Genomic DNA, 13,154 nt, shown 5'->3' with positions numbered 1-13,154 from the left:
CCATGAGCTATGACCACAGAGTGGTGGGACTGCCTTCATAATGAACCTTCCAGACCTACACATCCAAGTGAGTGTCGTTCCCTTCAACATGGTAACCTAGGTGGGTTACAGATTTATATCCAAGGTGATCATAATAGCAAAGTATCAACATTTATGAAGCATTTACCAAATGTTAGGTTCTGTGCTAAAAACGTTATGGGTATTTCTCATTTGACCCTCACGATCCCATTACCACATGAGAAAACTAAGGTTAAGAGAGATCAGGTCATGTGACCACTAGGTAGTGAAGCTGGGAGTCAAACCATGGCCCAAAGTTCTCCACTCCAAAGGTTAGAATGATGTTGAAAACTTGGAATGTATGCTGTTCTTTTTTTTTTTTTTTTTAAGGATTTTATTTATTTATTCATGAGAGACACACAGAGAGAGAAGCAGAGACACAGGTAGAGGGAGAAGCAGGCTCCATGCAGGGAACCTGATGTGTACTGATCCGGGTCTCCCGGATTACGCCCCAGGCCGAAGGCAGAGCTAAACCGCTGAGCCACCTGGGCTGCCCGGAATGTATGCTGTCTTTTCAGATCCTCACTGATTGTGTGAGGATTCACTTTCACTCAGGTTCAGCCCTAGGAATCAGGAACTTTCACATTCTTTCATTAGGTTATTGAAATCTCACCACCCTGAGGCATGCGGCCACTCATCTCAGTGGTCTTCTTGAGGAAGCCAGGGACATTCAGAGAGGTTAAGGAACTTGCAGGATGTGGCACTTCGATTACTCTTGAGAATGGACTTAATTTTTTTGAAACAGCCAAAAGCTCTTTGGAGCAAAGTCTACTATATAATTTATCCAACTTGGCAAAATTAGACGTGTTCAGTATAAATTTACATAAGACTCATCGTCTTGTGGGGTTCATAATCTAGGTCATGAAGGCAATTCCAGAAAAGTTGTTTCAGGAATGGTTAGAAATTTCTTTCTCATCTGAACCCAAATCTGCCTCCTTGTAATTTGCTCCTGTGGCTCTAGTTTGAATCCTGGAGCCACAAAGACTCAGCCTCATCACCAGCACTCTCCATGCCCTACTCTGTACTAACAAGCTTGGTTATCTGGTTGCAACCCAGGCAGATTAGAAGCAGTGAATTAGAAAATATGGACATGTCCATGAGAATCACCTGGGACATCTCTGACCTACACTGGAGAGTCCAGCTTAATCCAACAGCCTGAGGGATAAAAGCATAGTTGTTTTTTTGAAGTTTATCAAGTGACTTTAACATAGGCTTGAGAAACACTGAGTTAAGAAGAGAGAATTTAAACCCAGAACAGCTCAGTGTCTAGTCCAAGGTTTCACAGGAACCATGCCCCAGAGTTGAGCATCAAGTCACCACCCAACTGGCCCTTGCTTTCTCTGGACATGCCCACCCTTCTTGACCTGCAAGGGTTCCCTGAGCTTGGAGTCCCAGCAGGCACAAGGGAGAAACAATCTCTGCAGTGTGTCCCGTTCTGAAGATGGTGCTCATCACCCCTGACAATGTCTAATTCCTTGTTCAAAGGCATCTGTGTGGGATGTGCTGTCTGGAATGCTGCAAAGCTGGATGCAGATAATCACAGGTACTTCTGGGTTCTGACTCTGCTTAGCCCCCATGTGAGGTTGTAGCCTTAGTGACATGAGTTGGGTCCAGAACCCTTTCTCTTGATTGCCCTGAATTATTAGAAGTGCATTCCTCTAGAACTATGATGTAAGCTCTATTGTAACAGGGTAAGAAATCCACCTTTCCGGTGAGATCTTACCTCCTACGGATGAAGGCTGGCAGGCACTCCTCCCCACCTCCAGAATCCTGAGGGTCAAAGGAAGCTATGGAGCGAGGTTTACCTCTATTGCTCCCTTTCATCTGAGAAGATTTTGAGACCTTACCTAATTTAATTTAACCTCACCTTACAGGGATTGAGTGTAGCTTCAGTACCCATAACCTTGAGCTGGGGACATGAGGAAGGACCGGCTTCCTGGTGCTGGCCCTGAGACTAATAGGAATAACAGGCCTAAGTGAACTGAGGCAGGGGTGGGCTGGGGTTGCCTCTACTGCGGCTCCTCTGGGAGTCTGCCCACTAACCAAGCCTTGCCTCCTTGGTCCCTCTCTCTGTAGCCCCGTATTTCAGCCTCTCCAGCAGTCTTTCTTTCTTAAGCCACAAATTTCCCAAGATGTCTGGCCCCAGCTCTCTGCTGCTAACAGAAACCTCTATCTGGCTGCTACTACTTGTCCATTTCCCTTCCATGGCTGTCTCAACTCCCTTCCCTCAAGTCAAAGACTTGGAAACAACAGGAGGGAATTTCAGGCCAAGAGCAAGGGATGGGTGTAGTGATTAATCAAATGCCAACCAGCTATTTACATGATTACAAATGAACCGCTTCCACAGACACAGTGATTTCATGTGATCTGCCATCAAAATAACCTTGTATGATAGTTGATTTTATGGGTCTTCTTGACTGAGCCATGGACGCCTGTATATTTGGTCATACATTATGCTGGGTGCTTCTGGATGAGATCAACATCTAAATCAGTAGACTGGGGATGCCTGCGTGGCTCAGCAGTTGGGCGTCTGCCTTTGGTTCAGGGCGTGATCTGGAGACCCGGGATCAAGTCCCACGTTGGGCTCCCTGCGTGGAGACTGCTTCTCCCTCTGCCTGTGTCTCTGCCTTTCTCTCTCTGTGTCTCTCATGAATAAATAAATAAAATCTTTAAAATCCATCCATCCATCCATCCATCCATCCATCCATCCATCCATCCATCAGTAGACTGAGTGAAGCAGACTGCTCTCCTTAATGTGGCTGGGCCTCAACTAATCAGTTGAAGGTCTGAATAGAGCAAAAAGCTGACCCTCCCCCAACTAAGGGAGAATTCTTCCTGTCGGATGGCCTTTGAATTGGCATGTCTGCTTTTTTCCTGCCTTTGGACTTGAACTGAACAGAAACACTGGCTTTTCCTGGGTCCTGAACCTGTCAGCCTTAGCACTGGAACTACAATATAGGCTCTCCTGCTTCTCAGACATTCAGACTCACACTAGAATTACCCTGCTGCCTCTCCTGAGTCTCCAGCTTACCAACTTACCCTGTGGATCCTGGGACTTGCCCACCTCTATAATCAGGTGAGCTAATTCCTTATAATAAATCTCTTTCTCTATATATACATCCTACTGGTTCTGTTTCTCTGGAGACCCTGACCAATGTACCTTGCCTCACAGATGTTCCTAATATTCCCATTTTACAGACGGAAAAAAGGGCCACCACCACCCACTCAGGTGTACACTGCCCTGCCCTCTAGCAGCACCATCTTGATCCCACTAACTCCAGTTCTGCTCTCCTCCTGCCCCCCCTCACCCCATGTCTATACATCCCGCTCACCTTGTCTAGATGGAAGCTCTGCCTAGACAGCTGGCCCACCTGGGCCACCACTGTGCCTGGATCTAGGATCTGTGATTCTTCCCTGCTTCTTTCATAGGCAAGATATTCCTGGGGGAGTTAAAACACACTTGCTGGTCTTCGCTGGTTCTGCAGTTACTTCCTTTTTAAACAGTTGGAAATATTTCAGGACCCACATGATTCCATTTGGTTGTCAAGCCACATCATTGTTTTGGAGAGGAGGCTATATTTCCTGGAGACTGTGCCTAATCTCCATTTCTTTCCCCACCTCTTTACACATTCCTTTCTCACTCCAGATAATCTCCTCCTGCCTGCAGGTTTATTTCCAAAACAACTCAAGGAAAGGTGTTTGACCGGCCCATACATTTTGACCTGCTGTGTTTTCGCAAAATCTAGGGGGTAGCTTAGCTTCTTCTTGGCTATAGGCCGGATAATTTTTGTGCTACCGCAAATGTATTCTGACTTTAAAATGGTAGAAAGGAAGGAAAGAAAGGAAGAACAAAGGAGAGGAAAGAAACCAATAGTAACACCCAACAGCCAAATTTATATGCACAATATGGTAATCATTCTGTAAGAACAGCTTGTACTTGCAGATAACTCAGCCTCTGGCCAACCAGAAACAGGGGGTACCAATAACTACGGCAAGCCAGATACCAACCACAAGATTCTATTTGCCTATCTCTATCCAAAAACACTTTGACACATCAATTCTTCTTCCTTCTGAACATACAGAGAAACAGGTCGGTGGAGGGGGTTGCTCAGACAGTTGACCTAGGTGGGAGACAAGATCTCCCAGGCCTGGCGGTGTTCTCGGTGAGGCCTCAGTGAGGCTTCTCAAGACGGGAACCAGGGGGCAGGGTGATCAGCTGTACCACAATGCAGTTAGGGAATGTGGAGGACGGCTTTCCAGAAGGCGGGATCATGAAATTGGGATAGAAGAAAAGGCTTGTGGAGGGCGTGCCAAGAGGGCCATGAAGTAATGTTCCCAGAGCTCTCTAGCCCTCTGGTTAAAGGACCATTAACCACGAATTATTATCCTGGCTATTATTTCTGTCTGCAATAACAGCCATGACAATGGATGCTGCAAAGGTCAACCCTGGGGCTCCTGTTGCCTAATCCATTTAGTGAGGGTTGGAGGCGGAAATGAGCTGATGAAGTTTGTTGTCGATCCAGACACGTTTCAGCTGGCCGGCCAAGAGACCGGTGAGAAACTCCAGATGGAGTTAATCTCCTGTGTGTCCCAGGCGAGGACAGTGGCTAAACTTTAACCTGAGCCCACTCAAGGTAAGGCACAAGGAGTGAAAGCTCATCTCCGCTTATTTTATGAGGACTCGGGGGTGAGGTCCTGACAGGGAGTGGGCAATAGCCCAGTTCAGGGCAGAGGCTTGCCTTGGTCACTAGAACATGCCTGCTGTAGAGAGGCTGCAGGCTCCAGCCTCCTGAGCAGCTGCTACAGCCACAGGGGTCTGGGCTGCCCCTTTTATCTGGAGTCATCTCAAACCCACCTGGCATTGAGACCTGCCCAAGGTCACATAGTGAGATGGAGGCTGAGCCAGGACCAGAAGCTAGGGCCCTCGGCTTCTGGCCCAGAGTATCTCCACTCCACCTGTCTGCAGCTCCCCTTGCCCCCACCACCCCACCAGAGGCAGGTAAACAGCAGCCTTGAAGCCTCCAGCTGGACATGGTGGGGGATGGGGAACCTGGGGCCACCCAACTCTCATTCACTCCCGTCAGGCCTTCTGACAAAAGCATATTGAGCACCTACTAGGTCTCTTGCACTGCTAGCACGTGGAGGATGAGGGCATGGAGTTCGGAGTCAGACCTTGGTCATTTAATCCTTCTGAGCCTTGATTTCCTCATCTGCAAAATGGGCAACATTAATCCCTGTGCCTAACACATACAGTGAGTGCTCCATGAAAGGTGGCTAAATAAGACGAGGGCCTGGCCCTGGAGAAGTTCTTGGTCTCTCAGGGAGCCAGATTCATCAATAACTATATGCACATGAACACAGTGTTGGGAGCAGAGGAAGGAATGCCTAACTAACCAGGGGGTACCCTGGTTACCCTGCTGCTTGCCAGCTGGATGACCACGAGCAAGTTCCTCCACCTATTTAGAGGGCCTCCACCTATTTAGAGGGGCCTGAATCTTCTTACTTGTATACTGGGATAATACAGAAAGCACATAAATTCAGGGTTATGGATTTATGATTTGGACATCATAAATATGAAGGGCATAATGATCAGTTACCATCAATAAAGTAGTATCTTCAATTTTGGAGTGAAGTCAGAGCATCTTCACAGGAGAGGTAACATTTGAATTGAGTTTTGAGCAGAGCCTTACAGGGAGAAGTTAGAGTGGCATGGACAAGGCATGGAGATGCAGAAATATGGCAGATCCAGAGAGGAGCCAGCAGTCTGAAGAGTCAGAAGCAGGGAGTTTGTGGGAGAGGGGTAGAGAGAGCTCTCTGGGAACAAGCTGGTGGGCCACGTGCTCCAGGTAAAGAAATTTGAACTTTTGGACAATGAGGGCCATTGGAGTTTTTTGAGCTTACATAGTACAGGATCAAATTGGCATTTATAAGATATATTTTGTTAGCATTTTATTGACTGCTGGTTTTTTGTTTTGCCAAGAGCCATTTTGTAATAGCAATAATACAATAGTAATAAACTCCTGAATAATTGTCAGAGCTCTATTGGTTGCAAGTGACAAAACCAAAATCGACCTAGGTGTGGTGGTTTTCAGCTGGGTCCACCAATTCTTTGATCTTCCTTCCTTTGAGAGGAGGGGCCCGATTCACCTCCCTTTAAGTGTAGGCTTGACGTAGTAACTCCTCACAAATAGAGTAAGTGGAAGTGACAATGCACACTTCAGAGACTAGTTCATAAAAGGCACGCCTCACTTGCCCTGGACATCTCATCCTGGGGGAGGTCAGCTGCCATATTGTGCAGACATTCAGCCCCTAGAAAGCCCACATGACATGGAGCTGAGGGCTCCTGCCACCAGCCACAGGGCAAGCCACTGTGAAAGCACATCCTTCAGGCCCAATCAGACCCTAAGAGTCCTTGCTAATACCCAGACTGAAATCCTATAAGAGACTCTGAACCAGAACCATTCAGCTTAGAGGACTCTCAAATCCCCGACCTACAGAAAGTGTGAGATAAAAGATATTCTTTTCAGCCACCACATTTTGCAGTAATTTATTGTGCAGCAAAAGATAATTAATATACTAAGTTATGCAACAAAACAAAGCAGGGAGTGAATTGGTACACATGAACTGAGAAGTTCTAAAGTAGTTACAATTTGATACACGGGATCAAAATAGGTCTCCTGGATTCAGTTTCTTTTCACCCCTTAGATCTGTCTTTCTCAACACTGGCTTTTTTCTCAGGTTCCATGTGGTGGCTCCTGAAAACTCCAGGCTCCTATCATCTTCACTGCTCGGATCTCCTGGGGGTAGGGAGGTGGGGAAAAGATGGTGTGTGTCCCTCTCCCAAGGGTGACAGCAAAAGTCCCATTGTGTGTCACTCTTTCTGATTGGGTCCCCTGGCCATTCCTGGTAGTTACGGGTGGGGCCACCTTACCAGCAGGATGGGGCCTGGGGCAGGGGAGGTGCCTCCCTAGAGGAAAATCATAGTCCAGTTGCCAGGAGGGGAAATGGTTGCTGGGCAGTGAAACAATGGGTATCTATTATACCCATATTTGCATTGTACTTTTCTGTGTGTGTGTGTGTGTGTGTGTATGTGTGTTTGTGTGTGTCTGCTGTGTGTTATTCCACATTGGACACCTGACCTTCTCCTGGCTGTTCCTCAAATGCTTTAGCTTCCTCCATCCCATGTAGGTCTTAAATGTTTCCTACTCAGTGAAACTTGCCCTAAACATGCCATTCTTAAAATGTAACATCCCTCTACTTCTCCATTAATATATTGCAGTTTTTGGGCAGCCCGGGTGGCTCAGCGGTTTAGCACCGCTTTCGGTCCAGGGCGTGATCCTGGAGACCCAGGATTGAGTCCCACGTCAGGCTCCCTGCATGGAGCCTGCTTCTCCCTCTGCCTGTGTCTCTACCTCTCTCTCTGTGTGTGTGTCTCTCATGAATAAATAAATAAAATCTTAAAAAAAAAGATATTGCAATTTTTAAAAGTTTTTTTTTTATTGGTGTTCAATTTACCAACATACAGAATAACCCCCAGTGCCCATCACCCAATCACTCCCACCCCCCGCCCTCCTCCCCTTCTACCACCCCTAGTTCGTTTCCCAGAGTTAGCAGTCTTTACGTTCTGTCTCCCTTTCTGATATTTCCCACACATTTCTTCTCCCTTCCCTTATGTTCCCTTTCACTATTATTTATATTCCCCACATGAATGAGAACATATAATGTTTGTCCTTCTCCGATTGACTTACTTCACTCAGCAGTTTTTTTTTTTTTTTTTTTTTAATTTTAAATAATCTCTATACCCAGTGTGGGGCTTGAATTCATGACCCTGAAATCAAGAGTCACATGCTTTTCTGACTGAGCCATGTAGGTGCCCAGATATTGTGATTTATTATTTTTTTTAAATTTTATTTATTTGAGAAAGTAAAAGAGAGAGAGAGAAAGCACAAGTGGGGTGTGGGGGGAGAAGCAGAAGCGGAGGGAGAAGCAGACTCCCCACTGAGCAGGGAACTTGATGTGGGACTCAATCCTGGGACCTTGAGATCATGACCTGAACCAAAGGCAGACATTAGCCATCTGAGCCAGCTATCATGTGCCCCTAATCTTGTGACTTATAACAAGAAATATTTGGTCTTTGTGCCCATTTCTGGGGGCAAATCTCCTAAAACCCTTGGAATTTCCTATGTGATAAGAAGAACCCTCTTAACACCTGAGTTTATGTTAATAAGGTGACTTTTGGAAAGCATTGGTGGCACTGGTTGCAGGAGAGCTAAGTATGTAATGGAAGGGTTAGAACATTCAGTCCCATCTCCCTGACCTTCAAGGAGAGGAGAGGGATGGGAGGTTGGATCAATTACAGTGGGCAATGATTTAATCTGTCATGCCTGTGTAATGAATCCTCTATAAACACCCAAAAAAAGGATGGGCTTTGGGAAGCTTCTGGGTTGGTGAACATGTGGAGAACCTAGGAGAGTGGCACCCTGTCCCCATAGGCATCTCTTCCATCTGGCTGTTCTGAATAATATCCTTTTATAATAAACCAGTCTTCTCATAAGTAAAGCATTTCTTTGAATTTTGTGAGCCACTCTGGTAAATTAATCGAACCCATGGAGGGGGCTGTGGGAACCTGGGGTCTATAGCCAGTCAGTCCAAAGTGGAGGTGACATCCTAGACTTGTGATTAGCATCTGAAATCTTGCAGATAGGGGTACTTAACCAGTGGGGCTCAATACTGGCACCGGGTAGACAGTGATGGAATGGAGTTCAGTTATTGGACACCCTGTTGGTGACATCACCTTGGTGATGTCAAAAACCCGCATAGCAGATCTCCATCCACTATTCCCTTCCCTGCTTTATTATTTTTTTCTTAATACTATCATACTATTTTCATCATTTATCTTATTATCAGTCTCCCATATTGGAATGTCACCTCCACAGGGCAGGGATTTTTGTCCATTTTGGTCACTGCTCTACCCTGTGTGCCTAGAACATTGTGTGGCACATACTGGGTACTCAATAAATAATGATGGATGAATGAATGTATGTTCCCAGTCATTCTGTAAAGTAGACAGAATCAAGGTGATTCTCCTCTCTCTCTTTTTAAGATTGATTGATTTGAGAGAGAGAGTGTGTGTGTGCGCACAGGTGAGGGCAAGGGGTGTGTGGTGGTGCAGAGGAAGAATTTCAAGCAGACTCCTTGTTGAGCATGGAGCCTGAAGTGGGGCTCCAACCCATGACCTGTGGGATCATGACCTGATCCAAAATCAAGAGTCAGATACTTAACCAACTGAGCCACCAAGGCACCCTGGTGATATTTCTTCTCTTATAGATAAGGGTATTGAAACTTTTTTTAGACTAAAAAAATTTTTTTTAAAGTAGACTACCCTCAACGTGGGACTCTGAGAGCAAGAGTAGTACACTCTATGGAGTGAGCCAGCTGGGCACCCCAAAATTATAAAAAAAAATTTTTTTTTTTAAATTTTTTTAATTTATGATAGTCACAGAGAGAGAGAGAGAGAGGCAGAGACATAGGCAGAGGGAGAAGCAGGCTCCATGCACCGGTAGCCCGACATGGGATTCGATCCCGGGTCTCCAGGATCGTGCCCTGGGCCAAAGGCAGGCGCCAAACCGCTGCGCCACCCAGGGATCCCCTAAAAAAAAATTTTTAATTGAAGTACAGTTTACATATAACATTATATTAGTTTAAGGTATATGACATAGGGACTCAACAATTATAAACATTACAATATACTCACCACAATAAGTGTAGCTAGCATCTGTCATCACACATATTCCCTATCCTGTGATTTATTTATTTTATAACTGAGAGTGTGGACCTCTTCCTCCCCTTCACCTATTTTGCCTATCCCTCCCCCAGGATATTGAAACTTGAGAGAAGGATCCTGTCGGCAAAAATATTAAAAAGAACTCAAAAAAAAAAAAAAAAAAGAAAGAAAAGAAAAAGAAAAGAAACCTTTAATTGTTGAGTGCTAATTAGAACACAGCAGAGGGGAACTTAACGCATTACAGTGTGTTCCCACCAAGTGAAGGTTAAATGGTGCCCTGATGCAGTGGTTCAAATAGAGAAAGTAGTAGGAGAACTGAGTCATCGGCTGGCACATGGTAATGCAGGCGTCCTGAACGCGAGGAACCACCTGCTCTATCACAGTCAGAACTTCAGTCACACTGGGAGTAGCAGTTTCATTTCGACAAATAGCAACAGTCACATTTAAATTAAGGTAGCTAATTTGAGTCTTACTGGTTTTATAGTTTCTTTTAGACAGGAATTTGTAAGCTTGTTTTGACTTTAATCTTAAACCTAAAACCTTAAGAAGTTTGTATCTAGTTTTATGTTTGTAAGCATTTGAGCAACATTAAAACAAAAATTAACTTTGTGAGAATTTGTATCCTTTATAGAGGAACTTCCTTATATTCAATATTGAGAAGTACTGTTTCAGAAGACTCAAACCCTCTTGTCACTCATTGGTGGTAGAGAGAAGCAGCCTGAGAAGGATGTTTTTAAGACAGGCTCAAGGCCTTTTTCTTTTTCTTTTTTTTTTTTTTTTAAGATTTTATTTATTTATTCATGAGAGACACAAAATGAAAGAGAGGCAGAGACGCAGGCAGAGGGAGAAGCAGGCTCTGTGCAGGGAACCTGACATGGGACTCGATCCCGGGTCACCAGGGTTACGCTCTGGGCCGAAGGCAGGTGCTAAACCGCTGAACCACCCAGGCGTCCCATGGGCTCAAGGCTTAATGACCATCGAGCCCTCTTACTGTGCAGCTGGATAAAACGAGGCCCAGGGAGCACAGGTCCCCTGGCCCCAAGAGTCTTTGATATTACCCTGCTGCCCAGATAAGGACATCTGTCCTCCAGAAGATGATGATAGATAGATAGATAGATAGATAGATAGATAGATAGATAGATAGATGATAGATAGAGAGATTTTTTTTTTTTTTTGTATAGTTTTATTTATTGAAATCATCTCTGCACCTGACATGGGCCTTGAACTCACAACTCTGAGATCAAGAATGTCACGCTCCTCTGACTGAGCCAGGCAGGTGGGTCTCCCCTGCACTCCCCACCCAAGATATTCTATCACTTTTAGAAAGTGCCCTGGGCTGGCCCTTAGGGTTGAGCTTCCAAAGACCAGTGGGACCCAGCTGCTAAGAGGGGGGAAGCTGAGGTTAATCAGGCTTCCCTACAACTCACGCCCCCCAGCCTGGAGTCTGCCTGCCAGCTCCTAAAATGGGGCAGGGGAGTGTATTACTCAACAGGAATTTCCCAGCCATGATGTGGGTGTTTTGTTCTGGTATTTGCTGGGAACTAGAGCTAGCTGGGGGAGAGCTCACACCCCTCCTTGGAGGATTCATGTTGGGCAGCTATCAGACAGGACTATCTCTTGCACAGAGCTGACCTCAGGATAACTCTCTGAGCTGGGCTTTCTGAGGGCCCTGCTTGGATCTGACCCCTGGAATTTGTGGTAGAGATATATGCAAAAAGATGAAAAAGAGGGCACCAGAGTGGCCGGATGTTCCATCACCTGACATCCAAGACCAGAGACCTGGGCAGAGCTTGGAAACCAAAACCACTCTCTGCCTGCTGCAGGCCAGTCCTTGACTGGAGACCCTGCAAGAGGCAAACTGCCTGTCCCTCCTCCCCTGAGCAGCCTGTGGTGGGAGGGACAGGAACTAGCCTTGAGGCAAACAACCTTTCTCTGGTGGTGAAGACTGGGGCCTGGGAGGACTGGGAGCTGCTGGCTAAAGCCTGTGAGCAAGATGGTCAGGTCAAGTCAGTGTCTCCAGCACTGGCTTCTTGGGTGGTCAAAGACCTAAACAATACTTCCATGGACTACGTCAAAGGACTGGCCTTCCAGGGCCTCCCACAGCTTGATGAGGGAAACTGAGGCACAGAGATGGAATCTGCCTAATGACATTTTTTATTTAGTAAAGGTTGAACTGGACCTCCCAAGGTTGACTGGACCACCCAGTCTAGTGTTCTAGACTGCGTGGGGGGAAGGAAGAGGGATGAGAGCACACAGGGATAGTAGGAAATAAAACGTGGACAAAGGAACACAAGAAAGCAGAGTATGTTATCTCAGTCATAAATGGTGTCCATGATGCCCTCTTTCAGGGGAAAGAGTGTTTATGAATGAGATTGCTTTTGGGACTGGCAACAAAACTAAGGTCTCTGACCAACTGAGCTAGAAACCCAAGAAACCGTGGTGAATCTCCCTCTCTCCTACTAGCCTTCTACAAATACTACTGCTCCCCTAGCTCTCTTAGGAAGGGCCGATAAGGAGCCTCTCCCCATCAGGGTGTAAGGGTAGAGATTTCAGGACACGATGAAGGAAATCCCTGAGATCTCTGGGCTGGGAGGTCCATGGTACTTTTAGTTTCCACAGTCTTGCAGATCCTACTCTTTCTGTTTCCCCACAGGGACTCACATGGCCAATGACACATAGTAGGGTAAGAAGAAGGAATTTCTGTGCATCTAAGAGGCCCACTGCATGCCAAGCACTGGTCTGGTACCCTCCATTCTTTCTATCACCTCCTGTGGCATCCGATTCACTACTATTCTCTTAGTCTGTTGCTGTCAGCAAGTATCTGTTAGATGATGAATACTAGGGGAGGAAGGCCATTGTTTGCTCCCAGTGAGGCCAGAAGTTTTGGGGGAATAGGGCTCTTCTGTGTGTCCCAGCATTCTGCTTGGCACAGAGTGGGGGACCCAGTAAGTGCTCCCAGAGCTCACAGACATGAGAATTCCTTCCTCTTTCCAAGGAAACCAGGTCATCTGCTCTAGAGTCAGGTTCTTTTGATAGAAAGCACCTATGGCTTTCTGGGTGATTCATCACCAACTGGATTGGTGCAGAAACAACTGCCCACAGAGCTGGTGATGGACTAGGCTAGTCTCATAGTCTCCGAGCTTGCTGCTGGTGAGTCAGGAAATCTCCAGGGAGAGGCCCGATTGGGGCCTGAAGAAACATCACTGTTGTCTTCCCTGCCTTGACTTGAGCAAACTTCTGGAGCCTCAGGTCCTGCCCGCTGGCCTGTAGCATAGCAAGAACTCTGCCCAGTCTTGATTCCTTTGTTGTTGCA

At 46.3% G+C, this 13,154-nt stretch overlaps 1 long non-coding RNA gene across 1 annotated transcript; it reads left to right on the top strand.

Moving 5' to 3' along the window:
* Positions 1–1,548: 1,548 nt before the first annotated feature.
* LOC144320795 (uncharacterized) lies at positions 1,549–7,484 on the top strand. Its single transcript, XR_013386439.1, has 3 exons — positions 1,549–3,133; positions 4,474–4,691; positions 6,796–7,484. It is a non-coding gene; the product is annotated as an uncharacterized LOC144320795 (long non-coding RNA).
* The last annotated feature ends 5,670 nt before the right edge of the window (positions 7,485–13,154 follow it).

This window comes from Canis aureus, chromosome 9, assembly GCF_053574225.1.
Source record: "Canis aureus isolate CA01 chromosome 9, VMU_Caureus_v.1.0, whole genome shotgun sequence".
NCBI lineage: Eukaryota > Metazoa > Chordata > Mammalia > Carnivora > Canidae > Canis > Canis aureus.
This window is presented reverse-complemented; position numbering and strand designations above follow the sequence as displayed.